This window comes from Pteropus medius, unplaced genomic scaffold (assembly GCF_902729225.1).
Source record: "Pteropus medius unplaced genomic scaffold, Ma_sr-lr_union100, whole genome shotgun sequence".
NCBI lineage: Eukaryota > Metazoa > Chordata > Mammalia > Chiroptera > Pteropodidae > Pteropus > Pteropus medius.
Genome location: NW_024355203.1, coordinates 1,385,395 through 1,399,980, shown reverse-complemented (window position 1 = coordinate 1,399,980; position 14,586 = coordinate 1,385,395). Strand labels below are relative to the sequence as shown.

Sequence of the window (14,586 nt, the reverse complement as noted above, 5' to 3'; positions counted from 1 at the left end):
TCCAAAAGGGCAGTGGGTAAATGACGGCTCCTTCTGCCACTGAGGATGAGAAAGAATAGCAGATGTGTCCATTGTCAGACAGCTTCAGAAGGAAAGAGTCAATATACTACGACCAATTCACAAGTTGATTTTTTTTTTTTTAATGCCTACAGCACCCGTTCATCCTAAGTGGTCTCCCATTCAAGTACTAACCAGGCCCGATCCTGCTTAGCTTCCGAGATCAGATGGGATGGGGCTTGTTCAGGGTGGTATGGCCATAGACACAAGTTAAGTATTCTCTATTTATAAAGAATTGACTTACTTTTCCTTACATTGCCTTGTTACCCATGATGGCAGGTCCAAAGAATGGATCATGTGTTATTTCTTTTAGCAAGTTTGGGAAAGTAATATTATTTCATATTACGGACCAAAAAGCTCATATAGAATTTCATAAATTTAGATGTGAAAAAAGTTATTTTTTTCTTACTATAAAATTATACATTGAATTATATTTTAGCATATCCAAACTGCTTCTGTAGTTTATTTCCAAATTTTAAAAGTGTCTAGCATTTCTGAGTTATAAAAAGTCCATAACTAATTTTCATATGTATACAATATGTTTGTAAGTTTACTTTAAATTAAATTTGGAAAATTTATGTCTAGGAGCTGGTATTTAAAAACAAGGTAGATGTCTCCACATGATAAAAAAAAAAAAGACGGTTTCCATAGTGAATAAGATATTTTAAAACATATTTATATCATTTTCTTTTTCCCTAATTATTGGACAGTAATAATACAGATACTAGCATCCCTAAATTAGGTTCCCAATAATAAAATATTTTAAAAACAGTCTTTTAAAGAAAACTCTTATTCAAGCATTTATATTATATGTTATATTGAAAAATTAAATTTTTAAACACTTTTTTTCATAATCTTAGATTCAAACCTTTAATCAAATTAAATATTTTCAAATATGTTTAATTTAAATTGTGCTGATTTCCTCAGCATTGCAGATGACATTAAAAATTTCAGAATGATGTAATGTCAGTCATGCAGACATTTATCATGGATACTCAAAAGTAAGCAATTGATCTATAACCATATTTATAAAGTAAAGGTATATGCCGGGTAAAGCTGATCAGATTAGATGGTTTTTAAGTATTGGTCCAACTATTTCCAACAAAATTATAAATATGAAGAGAAACTTGTTTTGCCCAAATATATTGGTTATGATTTTGCAGGCTTCATACCATCCATGATTGGATTTTAAATTGAAATCAGTGATAAATGTTCTTTAGTGATTAACGATGCACACACTTTCTGATTTCTAAAGAAGGTAGCTTTTACTGACAGCCTAAAATGTAACTGCTTGGGAATTTATTTAAACCTACCTCTGAAATATAGTCCTTCAATTTAAATCAATTTGATAAAACATTTATATAGTCTCCTCCTTGTCAATGCACTGTGTTTAGCACTGAGGACACAATGTGAATAAGACCACTGTCCATGTCATCACGTATTTCACAGTCTAGGAGAGGAAACAGCCAAGATCTAATTGTTCAAGGCAGACAGCGCACCGGAAGAATAAGCAAAAAGCTGAAAAAACAAAGGGAAGGGTACAGACGATTCCGACTGGAGGAACTGGGGCATCTAAGCTGAAAAAAAAAAAAGCACTGAATTTTGAATAATGAGAAGGAAGAGAAAAAGGGGAAAGAAGGAATCTCAGTCAGTAGCATATGCTGAAAAACTGTGATATAGGATAGATTTGTAATGAGGACAAAAGTTATTTAAAAATGAGTATTTTAATCTTTCATTTCCTTGACTTTGGCAGAAAAGAGCTCTTGCTTGTAGTTAGCTCCTGAGCTTTCCTTTATTGTGAAAACAAAACGAAACAAACAAAAAAAAATGAATACTGAGTGAAGCAGAAAGAACACTAAAGAAAACAAACAGTCTAAATTTATTTATGACTAAAATGTTGAGGGGGATAGAGTAGAAAATAAAGCAATGATTGCAGAGTTTCAGAGTGAAGGAAAGGTTGTTGTGGAAGAGAGAATAAGAACCTGTCCTTCCAACCAATATAGGATGCTGAGAAGACACTAATGGTGAGGAAGAATATTTAAAATGCTAGCTATAAACTACGAATACTTCCCCTTTCCAGCTTGATGTTTCATTGTGAGCTAGATTAAATAATTTTGAAATACTTTTATTTATCCTTTGGATATGCTTTCTTGAACTTGATATCATTTGAAGACTGGGTCTCATTAAGCCTAGAAATTATTTGAGATACACGATACTGGAGGGGCTACAAAATGAAGTGGCAGAGAAAAGAATGAACACGAGTGGGAGACTGTGTAATTTTGAATGCCATTTTAAGAAGCTCATATTTGATAGACAATGGGGAATCATGAAAAACATTTAATCATCAGTAATCATATGACCAGATATGTGTTTTAAAAAGAAATCAAGGAAGCAGCATTGTGTAGGATATGACAGAAATAAGAAAAATAATAAAGGTCAGGGAGGTAAATATTAGAAATAAAAGGTGAAGGAGATTCCAGATACATTTTAGAGATATAAACCACTGGTTACAGCAACGGGTAAAATTTAGTTGAGGAAGGAGAGCAGGAATTAGAAAATGACTACTTCAGTCTCCCCAGCTAAGTTCAATTCATTCTAGATGACCAAGAATTACAAAATTCTGCTGGGAAGTGATTAGCCATAAATCTGTAAAAATATTACTCTGAAAAATGAATATCTGTCCACTAGCTCTTACTCAATCACATTCAATTTTTATCATAAAGACTATCCAAAAATGTCACCTTATTTTTTTGCAGCATTTCTTAACATGAAAGAAGTAGACTCTTGCTTTGGAAAATATTAAATAGAAATCCTAATTTCCACTGATACTAGCACTTGAGTGTAGAAAAAGAAAATTATAGATTAAAGCCTTAAATATGGACACAGATTTCAAAATATTAATTTTAGCCTTTTAAAGTAAAAATAACATTAATGTAAATTATGTTATGCCCTGTATCTGTATGCCCCAATCCCTCATGTTCAAAATTCCTAGCTCTCAGGAGTTTAAGATGTAGCTCATATCAATCACAAAAGTTTCACTAGTACCACCAGTTAGAAATTTCCTTCTCCTGCTCCATGTTTATGAATCTTTAATTTCTGTATTCTTCCATGCATTTGTTTGCTCATTAATTCAAGAAGCATTTGAGTACTAATATCTGACATTACTGTGGAGTGTTAGTCATCAAGAAGTTGCATGGTAACAGAAAGATGTGTGAATAAACAAGTAAATGCAATTGATTAAGTGAACAAATTAGGAGATGGAACCATAAGATTTGGTGCCCAAGAGAGAATGAAGGTGCAGAAAATATTAAAATTTGTCTTGGATTACTGAGATTGAGAACTTTTAAGTGTAGGGTTCATGTGGTATATCTTCCTATCTTTAGATATGTGTTTTTAACACTGAGGAAGCTCTTGTTAAACAGATTGATGAATAAATTTCTACCTTTCCCACACCAGACTATAAATCTTTTGAAAAAAGGAAGTGTGAATAATCTTGGAATCTTTCATGTATTTTTAAATATATTTTTGCTAAGTATAAGTAAAATAAATTTTTAATTTTAAATTTTTTTAGGTGAGGCAACCCTTGGTTGACCTCACAGATTGCAAGGACCTTGTCAGCTTACAATCCCTTATTTTTTATTTTTTTATGCCTATGGCACCTGGTCTTCCTAAGTGGTCTCCCATCCAAGTACTAACCAGGCCCAACCCTGCTTAGCTTCCGAGATCAGATGGGATCGGGCTTGTTCAGGGTGGCATGGAGTAAAATAAATTTAATAACTAGTGAGTTTTAGCATCCTCTTTCTTTTGATAGTTTAGTTTCTTACCTGGGCATTCAAAATTACCTGTTGTATTTCTTTTTTTTCCCCTATGAACTGTCTCTTAATGCCCTTTGTTTTGTTTGTTTGTTTGTTTTTTGTTTTTTTTTTTACAGCTTTCTGTTTTACAGTATTTATATTTATGGATTGGTTTTTGTAAGCAGTTTACACAAATGAGATATTACCCATTTGTAAAATAATAGATCAATGCATTTTACTTAACACACTGTGTGTGCACTGGGCTGGCATTAGATGATGTTTGATCATTTATTTATTGCATATTTCCCCTTGGTTTGTGGCTACTCCTGGTCCAATACCTTTACTTCCCTTCTCCAGTCACTGAAAATCTCTGAATATATTGTTTAGAAATCAAACAAATAAACACAAATTTTAAAAATAATTGTGAAGCTTTTATATAATTTTGTGATTTAGTTGCATAGGGATGGAACAATCTGTGAAACAAGGTCATTCATGATCAGCTTAAGTAAAGAAATCTCACTGAGGTAAGGGGGCAGATTCGTTAGCAGGAAGATTTAACCCCAGGGTCATTTTTCTCAGGCACAATAATCCCTTCCCACTTCTAGCTAGAAGTACTAACTGATATCTCAGTGAGGTATTCTCCTGTCTCTATAAAAATATGCCAATAACTTTTCAGGGATTTTGAAAAATTCTAATTAACCCGCTGGTGTGAGAGAGTTCAAACCAAAATCTTCCTCCCACACTTAACTGATCAGCTAAATTGTGGACATGAAGATTTTGATCAGAAAAATAGAAGAGGGAACTTGGTGCACAGAGTATTTTGGTAGGTAGAAGTGGCCTGGGTAAGTGGAATTAGGTTATTTCATGGAATTGTGGGCTAAAACTGTAAAGATCATCTCTAAATCATGGGTTGATTTACTTTTGATTGTTATACTTACTAAAAATGAGTGCGTGTGTGTGTGTTCCTACTTGAATATGGCTATGAACTCAAAAATTTACAGCTATAATAAAATGCGCAATTGTTCTTAACTACTCAAATTGCCAACTGCTTATTCATTTGCAACTTCCTATCAAGTCTATAATTATGTTACTTCATCTGCCTCTTCTTTTTTTTTTCCATTTAAACTAGTTTAAAGGTATAATTCTGTATGGGAAGTTGAAGTATTTTAGTGTTTTTGCCTTTGAGATAAAACATTATCAAGCAACATTTAGATTTCCAAGAACAAGGAATGTTGCTACCCCAGTAGAGCCATGTGAAACTCAAGGGTATACTACACTAAAATCAGGAATCAAAAAACCCCTTTGTTTTGCCCCATTGGGTTTTTAAAAAACATGGATGCTGTTTTTAATAAATGATCACATAACCCTCCCAAATCCACAAGTAGGTACATTGAGATTTCATTTAGACCATTCATGGTGTGATAACTAATGTGTTTTGACTTTGGTAGCTAGTATGATTAAAGATATAAGCTCAATACTAAAAGTCTTATCAGATTATGCAAAGACATCCAAAGGTCGTCCTTTCAACAGGATAATCAAGTTTCTTTATGCTTGATTTTTCAGTTGAAATCCCAGAAGTTCAAGTTCAAATGCTGTATTGTCTTTTCCCCAAAATGTTTGTTCAGCAAGCTTTAGGTAATACTCTGCTATTTTCTCAAAGACTTTTTGCTTTTTTTATCTGTTTACATTAAGCTATATGAAAACTATATTTTTAGATATTAATGAATCAGGTTGCCATTTTAGTTTCTTTTATTCTGAAACTGTTTTCCTCCCATTTTATTTAATCTACATGTTTTCATATAATGAAACTATTGCAGATAACATGTTGAGTGTTGAGGAGGTTGAGAGGAGGTTCTAAAACATACAGAAAATTCTGTTGGCTCTGGAATTACAGTATATAATAGTTGTTCTGGCTTTCCATGGTATAATACACAAGTACATTAACACTAGAAAAATATATTTTCCAATATGAAATCTGCAGACCATAAATCAACAGCAGAAAAAAAGAAAAGTCAACCTTATTCCCTTTAACATAAAAGAAAATGATAACAGCCTTTCATCACTGGGTTGCACAGTGAAGATTTCCCTGGAGAAGTTTTTTTTACAAGCAAAGCTTCTTCCCTATTCCTGCATTTCAAACAGTCTCTTAGCATGATCACTTATGTAGATATTTCACTTATCAAAAAATTCATGGACACATTTCTATATACTGCAGTTCCCAGATTCAGGACTGGCCACAAGTAATATCCCTAGCCCTAAGACAGTTGAGCGAATCAAAGCAATGAAGGAGCTATCGACTGTCTTTTTGACAGGGACACAAACTATGAGTCAAAAAGAGTCACACTCCACCTAGAAAGTAAAACAGCTGTAGGAGACATATGGCGTTGCTACGGAAGAGAAGCTGCCTGGTTCGTGGAGTGAGACCCTAATCAAAGTGATTGATGCTGGAAAAGATGCAGAAATACAGCAGATTCTCTTCTGAGGAGAGTCATTCTGCAGATAAATACAAAACGTTCTAATGAATAGAATGGACTTCAGTACCTGGAATGCCCCTAGGATAAATGTTAAATTAATTGAATGTTATATTAGCCACAAATCACTTTCTTCTAGGACTAAATATAGAACACAAAGAAAACATGATTTTTAAGGTTTTCATATTCAGAAATGTATATACAGAACTGCAATTCATAATGTTTTCATCCAAATAGGCATTTCAATTAGAGATGTGACATTTTACTTAGGAATGGTATGAAAGTACTTTTCTTTCATATTTTTAACAATAACATTTTGATCATTTTTCATAGAACATGCTTAAAAGTCACATTGAGGAAAATAATAATAAGCATAACTTATAAGTCCTGGTCATATATATAATGAAACTGATTAACTAATATGTAATTGTATCAAAGCTCAAAAGAGAATAGAGTTTTGAGAATTATCATCTAACACCAAATGTTAACTCTCAGTACTTATTTCAAATATTTTTTAGCTTCTATTTCTACTCCTAGAAGCTGGCTCTGCTGTTACTTTCCAACTCTCTACTCAAATCTAAGCCATCCTGAAATATTCATCCAGCCAGGACCTGCTTAATAAATGAGAATCAGTCATAAAATTAGGCTAAACAAATATGATCTGCTTCAAACTATCACAATTCTTTCCCAAGATTCTGGGTTAGCCACTTCGTTAGACTATATTGCTACCCCTGCCGTCCATTAGTATAGATTATCAGAAACTAAAACATATATATAAGCCCAGGAGATTTGACTAAACTACATTAGATAAAAATAAGCTATAAATCAAAAGAGGAATGGATAAATGTGTTATATGAATACCATGATGAGATCATCACTTTTATTTTAATCATTGGATCCTGAACAGATCTCAATAATGTGCCATCAATTTACTTAGACATAATAACCAAGAAATAAAATGAGAATCCTTTGGCACTTTAATTGTCCTAATGTGCACACAGCTGCCAGGATGGAAATTACCCCTTGAGTATAATTTTTAGAACTTCAATTAACGTTTTCAGATTAGTAGGGTAACACTTCTTATACTAACATGGTCATTTATGTAAATGAATTCTACTTGCTTAAAAGAGTTAATATGATAATTTCATCTCATTTACTTTCAAAAATGAAAAAAAAATACTATTTATGTATGTAAGATTTTGAAATATTCTCACAGCCCAAAAAGTAATGGATTGTTTTTAAGCTTCAGAACGGTAAAACTATCATGGTTACTAAGTAATGTTACCCCATGTGTGAAAATGAATAAGTTCACAAATGAAGACAAGAAAAACTCTTTAGTGGAAGTAATGTGTATTTATTAACAAATGATATAAATAATTACTCTTCTGCTAATACCAGTGCCCAGCATTACTCACAGAAATTTAGAATAAATGCTTATATTAGAGAATTAAACCAAATAAGCACTAGTATTTTATTGATGTGAAGTGTTGTGATTACAGCAAGCTGTAGAAGAATGCGCACGACAATGCACAAATCTCTACTTTAATATCATATGTGTGTGTATATGTATGTATGTATATATATGTATGTATATATACATACACACACACACACATATATATATATATGACAAGATAGCTCCCTTTATATCACTCTGTGATTCAAGATAAATTATAAATTGACCCAAATCTTCAATACTATTAATTGTCCTCAGCTATGAGCTTGAAAAAATATATAAATGCAATATTCTAATTCGAAAGCGATCAAAATCTCATTTCTAATGAGCTTATGCTCATGTTGAAGAATCAGTTTCTGCAGACTTTAATACAGTAATCAATATACTAAAGACCTCAATCAACAACAAAGTCTACATTGTCCTCTAGATAAACAAAGGAAAAGACCTAGGCCAAATGGCAATACAGAGCATTAAGTGGTTCCTTGAGACAAAGTTCTTATTTATGTGAACTAAATTAACTCCCTGAAACACCTAAATTAATTACTCAAGTGATTTTATTCTAATTCGCCCAAGGTAAAATCATTTTATGATTAAATCTATCCTAAAATAGACATGAGTCATATGCATGCATCTAAATTAGAACATGAATTTCCAGTAAGTTAGAAAGTCAATCTATTAGCACAATATTTCTAAGCAAAATACTTGACTTTAAACTTAACGTATGTGTTGTGTCAGTCCTGTTATTTTTCTAATTTTAACCACATAGAAAACTTTTTAAAAAATCATCCTCTTGCAAATTTTAGTTGCTTTGAGAAAAGTAAACAAAAAACAAACAAACAAACATAAAAACTGTATTTTGCTGCTCAAAATACACTAGGGCATATCTTCGTTTTCTCACTTGTCTAGACCACGTTTATTTCTCCAACTGAATTAAATTACTATTTTGAGCATAGCACAGTTAATACTATATTGCAAAAAAAATCAGTATCAATCTAATACCATTAAATGTTTTTGCAAGTTCTATTGATAGTGCACTTGACAATGATGATTGAAGCAAGTAATAGGAACACAGCTATATTTTCAGTTCTAAGTTTCGCATTGCATCCATGAAAATGTATACCAGTCTTTGACAAAGAAAATATGTTCTGGAAGTTACTGAATTATAGAAATAGTATTATAGACCCTTATATGGACTACAGTTAGATTTTGTAAATGAAGCAAAACAAGATATCAAAACCATAGTAAAATAATTTTTAAAACCACACTGAAGAGAATGTTCAATAAGAGATTCTACAATTCTAGAAAAACTGAGGAATAGTAAAAGCTCCATATAGTTTCTCAAATGTCATATGGGTTAAAATAACTGACATCTTCCCTCCTACAACACTAAATATTTACATTTAGGAAATTTGAAAATATGTTCAAAGACTAGATATTGAATATATGTAAATATAATCCATGCTATACTCTATTGAAGGTCATTCTATATATGTATTTAGCCTAGTCCAATTTAATGACAGTCTATCTTTAAATATTCATTCATCCACTCATTCAATAAGTATTTATTAATCCGTTATGTTCCATGTACTATTCTATACTTTAGTGATAAGGCAATTTAAATGAACAAATGCACCCTGCTCTCATGCAGCTTCTATTCTAATGGAGGGAGACAGAAAATAAAATAAATATGTCAGGTGGTGGTAAGCGATATGCAGACAAAGTATGATAAGAAGGGGAGGGAGTGAGAGATGGGTTGGAAGCAGTGGTGTTTGGTTTGAGGTAATCAAGAAAGACCTCTCAGAGGAGGTGATAAAAGAAACAAAGGATCATGAAGAAAGTAAGGTTGCAAATCTTGAGGATGGGTATCTTGGAGAGAAGCATTTTGGAAAAGGGTAACAATAATTTCAAAAGTTCTGAGCAGGAGACTTATGGTATATTCAAACATAGCAAAGTGGGTGGTGTGGCTGCTATGGAGAAAGGGGAGATAAGAGATGATGCTGTTAGGTAGAGAGAGAAAGACTTTCTACATTTGCCATAGAATCTGGAATCTCAACTGTGTGAGATAGAGAGAGACATGATTTGACTTACATTTTAAAAGAATCACTTGGCTGAATGCAGAGAACATAGTTTGGCAAAGCTGGATGTAGGCTAGCTAGAAAGTTCTTAGAGTAATCCAAGAAAGAGAAGGTGATGGTTTGAGACCAGAGTGCTAGTAGCAGAGATGAAAGAAGTGATCAGATTCTAGACATATTTTGGAGTTAACGTTAACAGGATTTGCTGATTGTTTAAATATGAGGTATGAGGGGAAGAGAGAAATCAAGAAAAAACCCAAGGTGTTTGCTCTGTGTAACTAAGGGAATAGAACAGCCTTCACTGACTGAAAGCAGACAGTAGAAGAAGCAGGTTTAGCTGTACGAAATAAAAAGTTTGAGTTCATTTTTGCAGAGCAGAAAGATAAACGTGCTTGATTTGATATAATCCATCAAAGACACAGAATGAAAGCCATGTGGAAGATTAATAAAGGGACTAGAATCCCATTTAAAATTGGATGTACATTTCCTTCCTCCTGATATGAAGGGAATAAAGGGCAGATATCAATAGAGTTTCATTTATTTATAGATCTGAAATCCTAATATTATTTCATACACATATAGTGAGAAATCTGAGTGAATAAATAATGTTTCCCACTATTTGGCACTTACTAAGAGAAACCTAAAAAATGAACGGTTGGACAGTTAATCGCAACTACATACGTTATAGTCCACAGGCAGAGTTGCATGGCTTGAAAAATCTGAATAAAGCCTAGTTATTGATCTTTCCAAAGTGTTAAAAAACAGCTTGAAGTCTGACTTCCAAATCTTTTACTAATGACAGAGCTTTCTGATAATAACTAGGTAATTTAATGTCAGAGAAACAGGATTTTAGAGTTGGAAAGGACCAAAAGCACCTCAAAGTCAGTATCTCACCCAATGAAGACATCTGGTAGGTGATCCTTGGCCAAACTGCCTTCTGTCACCAATTTGGACATTTTCTTGTGGTTTATGAGGTTTATTTTCAATTTTTTAGCTCAAGAGTATCAATAGCTCATAAGAGAAAATGTTTGCATTTTTTAACATCTGACAAATACTTTCCAAGCATTATAACCTTTTGTGAAAAAAGTCTGTATTTATTATAAAGTATGACCTAGGACATAGTAGTAAAAAAAGTGCCTTATCCACAGTGGGAACTATGTGAAATTAGAAACAAGGATGGCCAACGTTGAATCGTTAACATCATTTTGGAGTAACATTTCTTTGTTTTTGTTTTTTTTTTTTTTCAAATGAAATGAACACATAGCATAAAGTAGTTTAGTTTCCCTCAATTCGTATTTCAGGGAAGGACATGGACACTTTTATGCACATGCTAACCTAGGAGACATTTTCGAGTTTGAAAGGGAGGAATTACCATTTAACATTACTGGAACAGAAATTCTGATATTGCTAACTGCCAGAGTATATGAGCTTCCAAAGAACCTGTATAAGCATATGTACAGACACAGTCTGTTTAGCTAAGGTTTTAGGATTTTTCTTCATGTTATTTATTTTTTTTTATTTCTACAGACTAATTCTGAAAGTTGTCTATTCCTAGAAATTCTAAAAGTTAATTTAGAAAGAAGCTTTATATTTTTCATCCCAAGCTTGAAGGGATTATTAGAGTATACATCTTTTCTTCCCCTGGACATGGGTTCCTTTACAGAATTCACAGGCACCTAAAGAGAGTGCTGCTAATGCATCTCCTTTGAGAAGTGAGATAAAGGGCAGAATCAACAAAATCTATAATTTTGTATCTCTTTCAGGTTCACAGAACTGTGATTGTGCAGCTAACAAAACTAACATATAATGGCAATACTAACAGCAATAATGTTCCAGAAACTTAGTATACCCAAATACTGTGGTAAACGTCGCCATATTAGGTAAGTGAAATTATTAGTACTGTTTCACAGATGATTAATCTGAAGCCTAAAAAATATTAGAAAGATGATAAGTCTTAAGTCAAGATTCAAATCTGGGAATTATGACTCAATATAACATAGGAGTTTATGAGCTCAAGGTTTATAACCAGACTTTCTGGGTTCAAATCTAGGCCTTCAAATTACTCAATTGTTCTCTACCCCAGTTACTTCATCTGTAAAATAGAATCATAATAGTAGCATCTTATAGGATGAGGAAAGTGAATTCATTTCTCATAATTCCAGTCTAATTATGGAAAGAACAGTAGGCAAAGCCAAATTGATAAACATTCTACAAAATACCCAATGAGTACTCTTCAAAAGTATCATAGTCATGGAAAACAAGAAAAGGCTGAGGTAAAGGAGACATGATAACTAAATTCAATATGATATCCTGGATTGGATCCTGGAACAGAAAATGGAAATTAATGAATAAACTGCTGAAATTCAAATGAAGCCGGGAGCTTAGTTAACAATAATATACCAATGTTAACTTCTTAGTTTTGACAAATGTATCACAGTTATGTAAGATGTTATCATTTGGGGAAACTGAATGATGGGCATATGAGAACCCTCTATTTTCAACTTTGTTGTAAAGCTCAAATGAATCCAAAAATAGAAATGTATTTTAAATTTATTAATTTGTGCGAGACAGAATAGTGCCAGACACATAATGGATGCTAAATAAATATTAGCTCTTAGTAATTCTTAGGAGTATGTGCTAGACACTGCAATCATAGCAGAAATTAGGATAAACATAGGAGAAAAAGGAGACAAGAAAGTAATTACAAAGGATCACAAAGACTGGGCAGTTTGCTGTCCTGCAACTGGAGAACTCAAGGTCAAGTATGTGTGGAACAGCAAGTAGCAGGGCTCAGGCTCCCCATGTTCACTGTCCTATTGCAGCACACCCTTCTCACCACCCTTCATTATTTTATTTATTTTTAATTATGGTGACATTGATTAACAAAATCCAATACATTTCAAATGTACAATTCAACAGTAAGTCATTGTGTGTTCACCACTCGTAGTTAGAATTCTTTCTGTCACCACATATTTGACCCCCTTTATCCCATCCACCTCCCTCTTCCTCCTTCCTCCTCTACCCTCTGGTAACCACTAGTCTACTGTTCATGTCCATGAGTCTCTATTTGTTCATCATGTTTATTTGTTGCTTTTAGATTTATATCCCACGTATAAGTGATATCATGTGGTTTTCAAATTTTTCTGTCTGGCTTATTTCACTTAGCATGATTATCTCAAGATCCATCCATGTTGTTGCAAATGGCATTATTCATGGTGGCCAGGGCATAAAAGCAACTGAAGTGTCCTACAATAGATTACTGGATAAAGAATATGTGGCACATATATACAATGGAATATTACTCAGCCATAAGAAGAGATGAAATACTGTCATTCACCACCCTTCTTATCTGCTGAGATATATAATCATACTCACTTTGACTACCATTAAAATTTAGGAAAATTGTAAAAACTTTGTTGCTAGTTGAAAGTTAAATGCTTTAAAAATCTGGACGGGGAGAAAATTACACTAATGTTAATGAATGTTTTTAATGTTTAAGAATATTTAATTTTTTGTGTAGAGCAAACTGCTTTGAGTTAGCCTGCCACAGGATAGGCCAATGAATGTTATGAAAAGTGCCTGCAAATTTAACTTGAAAATGTCACAAGATATACACTACCTTGGAAAGCTGTGACAGCACATTGCTTTGATTTTGTATGTAAGAATCTGAGATAGTGAACAGATCGTCACACATCCAGAAATTAGAGTTGCAGTGATGGGTCTTGCAAAGCACAGTAGGTTTTACATAGATTTCTAGAATAATATGTGTCATGAATGCCCTGTATATCTCCACCATTTGAAAAAAAAAAAGAACATCAATGTTGAAAGTATAGAGCATCAAATATACACTACATAGATACTTCTAAAAAAAATACCATATTTCATCTGTTCTAAGACCCAGACCCTTAATCCATTTTAATATCTCTGAAATCAAAATATAGCTTACAATCAACATCACTGTTTAATTTGGTAGCATTTTTTCTCCTTCCTCCATGGTTTATAAAATAGTGGTACATTTTGAAATGAATGGCATTTTATACCTGAAAAAAAATGGTGTCGAATTCTTTATTCTTTTCATATTTAAGTGGGTACTATTGCATTTAGCATTAATACAGAACCACTCAGGAGAAAATTATTAGTGCAAATTATACTTGTGAATGACTTCCACTTTTGTCTTACACAGGGGATTGGCATTTTTCCCTAATTTTCCTCTCTACCTGAATGTTAACAGAGCAGTAAAGTTGGAACTGGTAAAATATTACATAGAATATTCAAGAAATACAATAATCACTCTATTTTCTTAACAAATAGGCTATAGGCTAAGTGGGTTGATAGTAAATAAAAGATTTGTATGCTAAAATTGGAATCACATTGAGAAACATATGTAAAATCCTGGGAAAGACTCCCTAAGCTCCAGGACGCTAATATTCAACATCTGATACCTACACTAGAAGATTTTGGGCAATTATGATTGAAATAAATCATTGATGAGTGGAAGTTTTGGCATGAGATGCTAACAAAATACTTGGCTAGGAATTCTAGCACCTTTATGCTAAAAAATCCATATTGATTAGTAGGATGGTGGTTTTGATTTAAGCTGTAAAACTTAGCTTGTATGGCCTTCTTAACTTGGTTTCATGTAGTAAGTTAAACTGCATTACCCATTTAACTCATTCTTCATTCAGTTCATTTCTTCATATAATAAGACTATAATATGAGACAGGCCCATTAGTGTA

General features: G+C 32.9%; 1 protein-coding gene and 2 pseudogenes across 1 annotated transcript in view; all 3 read right to left on the bottom strand.

Moving 5' to 3' along the window:
* IL1RAPL1 (interleukin 1 receptor accessory protein like 1) overlaps positions 1-14,586 on the bottom strand; it is a 1,227,390-nt gene that overhangs the window by 789,326 nt on the left and 423,478 nt on the right. The gene's annotated exons all lie outside the window — the stretch shown is intronic.
* LOC120598472 (uncharacterized) lies at positions 144-262 on the bottom strand (annotated as a pseudogene).
* On the bottom strand, positions 3,705-3,823 carry LOC120598470 (uncharacterized; annotated as a pseudogene).